Genomic DNA, 5,431 nt, shown 5'->3' on the forward strand with positions numbered 1-5,431 from the left:
AAAATGTGGTCATACAGACCATATATTTGGCTAGTTTTTCTTTCCTAGATGTAAATAATATCGTTTTAGGCGAATCGAACGCATGATCTCATTTGATCACTGCACTAAAAGCATTTCCAACCACAAATAACCTGTTTTACAATCGGCAAGTTTATCACGCCTAAGGACGGACAAGTTCTAATTTATGAAAAAATAGTGGTCATGTATTTGTAAAAATGTGGTCATACAGACCATATATTTGGCTAGTTTTTCTTTCCCAGATGTAAATAATATCGTTTTAGGCGAATCGAACGCATGATCTCATTTGATCACTGCACTAAAAGCATTTCCAACCATAAATAACCTGTTTTACAATCGGCAAGTTTATCACGTCTAAGGACGGACAAGTTCTAATTTATGAAAAAATAGTGGTCACGCATGTGTAAAAATGTGGTCATACAGACCATATATTTGGCTAGTTTATATTTCCCAGATGTAAATAATATCGTTTTAGGCGAATCGAACGCATGATCTCATTTGATCACTGCACTAAAAGCATTTCCAACCATAAATAACATGTTTTACAATCGGCAAGTTTATCACGCCTAAAGACGGACAAGTTCTAATTTATGAAAAAAATAGTGGTCACGTATTTGTAAAAATGTGGTCACACAAAACATATTCATATTCATACTCTGTCAATATCTATCTTAAGAACCATAAAACCATACATAGTGCGATTAGAAGGAATAGTACATTACAAGCTTAGTGAGTACCATACTATAGTATTGTTCAAGAAAGTTAGTAAAAGAAGGAATAGTACATTACAAGCTTAAAAGAGCACAAAAAAATTTACATTAAATTTTGATTACGCCACTACACTATTTTTATTCTTCCTCGTATCACTCTTCACCCACGGTGTTCCAAGAACCCCGCTCTTGACACGATTTCTTGACTTGTCTTTTATTCGAGTGAACACGGTTGATGCTTGGTGATCTTCATCATTTGATACATTTGATGATCTTCATCATGTGGATACCCGAACCTTTGCTTGGTATTATATTGTAGAATTCCCAAGCTTCACATTTGGTATTCTTGCACACATCTTGTTCAAAAAATAAAAAAAAACTTTCATTGTGTAAGGGGAAAACAAAAGTTAAGTGAAGAACCAAGATGGAAAGCACTGCACATTGGTTCAATTTGTAAGAGCAAAATACTGCACTCGTAAATAAAGAAGCGGATGACATTTGGTAACAACAATTAAAGAACAAAATTTTTAATGCATAATAAAAGACAAAAATGAAAAAATGGCTGGTATAGTCGATCCTTATTCCTTATAGAGCTAAGAAGGGCATTCCTTGAACCCTAGAATACTATGACAAAATATAGATTAAATATATGTTCTTATGGATTTTGATATATTATGAATAGGGCTGGAAATGAGTCGAGTCGAGTCGAATTCATCTGAGCTCGGTTCGACTCGATAAGAATTGACTCGGCTCGAAACTCGACTCGAGTTCGATACGAACCATTTTTTTAACTCGAGTTCGGCTCGTTTAAAGTTCACGAACAACTCGGTTCGGCTCGTTAGGTTCAACTCGTTTGCTCGAGTAACATAATTCAAAAGTTTCTTTTTCTGTTTTTGTCAAAAAATATATTTTGACCTTTTGATTTTATTTATAAAAAAAAAACAACAAAAATTGAACTCATTAAATTATGGAAGTTGAAGACCACAGGAAAAAAGCGACGACCTTATAGTTACTAATGTTGTGATGCCCTTATGCTTCTCTTTATAATAACTCTTCTTCACTGATGTGATTGAACTCACCGATGTGGGACAAATTTTAGTACATATGCGTTGTTAAAACTTAAAAGCCTAAGCCTGCATTTGTATATTATTAGCTTCTTTTTTTCTCTCTTTTCTTGTAATTATTCTTGTTAATTGTTAATTATTTTCTCTCTTTTCTTATAATTATTGTTAATTGTTAATTAAATTAGTAATATTTTCTCAAAAAACAAGTACTTAAATATGAGAGGAAGGTTGTAATAAATTAGATATTTCATGTTTTAATATTTAAGTTTGCACTTTATTAAATTTTACTAAACCAATAAATAAATATAAATATGTATATATATTATCAAGCCAACTCATGAACCAACCGAGTCGAACTATATACTGCTCAAGTTCGGCCCATTTATTTAACGAACTTAATTTTCAGCTCAAGTTCGGCTCATTTGGTTCATGAACCAAGTTCAACGAGTTAATTGTCGAATCGAGTTCCGAACTATTGTCGAGTTGGTTCGGTTCATTGCCAGCCCTAATTATGAATTAAGAAACTAAAAGAGTTAAGAGAAAAATAAAAAATACAACAATCATATTCATACCTCCCTAAGTAATCTGCCTTCTGAAGTGATGTTAGGGTTGGAAAGAGGGTCTTTAAACCATTGGATTGATTTTACAGCGGCCATGCAGCCCATAGCATGTGAAGTAAGAATGTTCGTGCAAAAGGGCCTTGAGCTAACCAGAACAAGAGGATAATCACTTTATTATGCCATCAGAGCACTGTTTAGGAACTTTGCTTTGCATAAACACAAAATACAAGTAGGACCAAAATGGTAGATCAAATATCCAAATACAATTGAAACTAAAACGAATGGGATCAGCTGCATTTCTTTCTACTACAACAGACAAAAATAATAAAGGTCCGCTCAATCTCAAAAAAGTATGATTTGCAAAAATATGAGAGGTAAAAGAAAGTCACATTACTCTTACTTCATAGCCATTATTTTTAACATTTGTTAATCCAATCAATGCCAGATGCTTAATATATAGTCTATATGGGTTATTTATCAACAAAAAAAGAAATAGTCTATATGGTTTGATGAAGAAATCAAGAAGTCGGAGATTAACAAACGAATTATATCAAAGCAACTGGCAGAAGCAGATGAAACCAACAGCAGGTTCTGTGTCTATCAACTTAAAGAAAGAAAACAATGCAAAAATTATTTATATACCTTTGAGTCTCTAAGAAATGAATCAAATACGGCATATGTGGCTAAGGTGGCAGCCAAAGGTATTATCCCACCAGTCACCAGCTTCCCATAGCAGGCTATGTCAGGCTCACAATGGATTAGATCCACCGCAGTCTGTGAGAAGAAATATCATAATCAAATAAATGAAGAAAACAAAATACAGTTCTTTTTATAAATTAGAAAAGAGAAAAGTCATTAGTTGAAACCAGTAAAAACCTCGTCAAAAATAACTGGAATTTTTCTACTTCGACACTCATTAACAAGTATGCGCTGAAAAAGTGGATCCAGCCATAAAAGGCCATCGTACTCTGGCCAAATAGATGAATCACAACACCAACCATATACTCTAGCCAATTAACTCTCTCCCAAGCTCAATATGACAACATTAGAGGCCATCATTTCAACACTAACACCTGCATAACAGTCCCACAATACAACACCAGAAACTGAACCAGAACACAAGCTTACGATGAAAAAAAATTGGCTGCACTGTAGTGAAGATTGAGCAGCTTGAATTGACAAATAGAGAGATGTGAAAGCAATAATAGGTGAAGCAAATAACGAGAATTTTACAAAGGTTTAACACAAGCCTTAAACCATGTGATCAGAGTCAATTCGGACTTAATTCAAGCTATGGATTCACTTCAATGCCGAGTCTAACAAATTCGGATCACGCAAATGTGTCCATGACAGAGTTTTCAGACAACAATTCAGCTTCAAAATTCAGCTCATTGTTCATTAATGATCATAGGGAAAGAAAGCAATTCAAGCAATAGCTCAAATATGAGTACTATTTATCCATCTCAAATGAGAAGTACTGTGATGGAAAATAATAATGCAGGGTTTTGTTGGGATGGATCAGAGAACAAATTGGACCCTTTGTTTCAGTTCCAAGTAAATGCTATAAAATCTGATGATTATGGAACTAGTTCATGGGAAGAAGGACAACTTCAAACTCACAATTCAATAGAAGATTTCAATAGCTATCCTTTAACATCACTTTCAAAAGATTTAGCAGAAGCAAATTTTGATGTCTTCCATCATATATGAATTGTAAATTCTTTCTTTATTTTTTTCCTTCCAACAAAAGAATACAAGAACAGAGATAAAACTAATTAGAACCAATGAGATAAATGTAATTAGATCATGACTAATTAGATACAACTTCTCAGATCAGGCACTACTAAACACACTCAAAATGGTGTATGTGCTATGTTTCAAGTCCAGCAATTCCGACAAACTGTGTATAAATTTCAACAGTAATTTCACCAATGTTAACAAGAATAGCAATTTTACAATACAATGTTGTAATTTCAGTCACTTGAAATATAAATAATTGGAATCAATCTTCATTCCTACAAAATCTGGAAACAACATCTAAGCCATTTTCTATCTCAACAAAAACAGGAAAGGAAAAGAGAAGAGAAACAAAGATGTGAAGAGACCCTTTTTGCAGTGGTTTAACACAGTCACAACGTGTGGTCGGTCGGTGTATCTGACCTCTCTCCGCCGTTAACGACGGTGCTCTGTTATGATGTTGAGATATAGAGAAGTGAGAGATGTGTGCTCGCCGTTATGGTGGTGGCCGGTGACGAAGGTGGTGGTTGCCGACGAGAAAGAAAGAGGGAGTGGTGGTGGTTAAGGAGTGTGGTGGTGAGATATAGAGAAGTGAGAGAGATCTGTTTGGAGATGAAAAGAGAGTGGTTGTGTGATGAAATTTCTAAAATGTCCCTTGCCACATGTCATTTTTTTATGTGGGTGTAGGAGTGGTATTGCCACCTATGGTGGTCTACCTATCAGGACTCTATTTTTTATTGTTTGATTCTACAACCCAAGTCTACTATTTTCACTTTTTTGTGAAAGAAACCTTTCCATAGGAAATTATTCCTATATATATTTTCCCCCTCTCTCTCTACATATACACGCTGACCAAAAGACAACAGTACACAACTATATATTAAAATTAGAACTTAGATCAATTCCGACACTGCATTTGTAAGTGTTTTCCGTTTGCAATTCGCAAAGGGATTGTAGCCTTGGGTCTATAAGTCTTATTTGAGGTTAGCTTCAATACTTTCTGTTATGCTTTTTGATTTTCTCAATGTTTCTCAATTCTCTATTTTGTGAATACCAATTTTTATTTGTATATGTAAACTTCTGTAGTTCTTGAGAAACTTTCACATGCACTTTCTGTGCTTGTCTCCCCTTACTGTGTTGATTCTTTGTTTGTTTTTCTCGGATTAAAGCAAATATGGAAAACAAATCTTTATAATAGTGCAATCCACTATTTTCTAGAGCAGGATCACATGATATATCATGTTTCCTTTGTCATATTTTCCTTTAATTTCAGGCTTTGTGATGCAAACAAATTGCATTATTGTCAAGCAGAATGCGACCTAAGATAGTAGAAAAATCAAAA

At 34.2% G+C, this 5,431-nt stretch overlaps 1 long non-coding RNA gene across 1 annotated transcript; it reads right to left on the reverse strand.

Moving 5' to 3' along the window:
• Window positions 1–646: 646 nt before the first annotated feature.
• On the reverse strand, window positions 647–4,734 carry LOC146941659 (uncharacterized). Its single transcript, XR_015032456.1, has 4 exons — window positions 3,229–4,734; window positions 2,995–3,126; window positions 2,365–2,497; window positions 647–1,084 (listed from the first exon to the last, which is right to left on the reverse strand). It is a non-coding gene; the product is annotated as an uncharacterized LOC146941659 (long non-coding RNA).
• Window positions 4,735–5,431: the final 697 nt, after the last annotated feature.

This window comes from Medicago sativa, chromosome 3 (genome assembly GCF_051527215.1).
Source record: "Medicago sativa cultivar Bolivia chromosome 3, Bolivia_mono, whole genome shotgun sequence".
Lineage (NCBI taxonomy): Eukaryota > Viridiplantae > Streptophyta > Magnoliopsida > Fabales > Fabaceae > Medicago > Medicago sativa.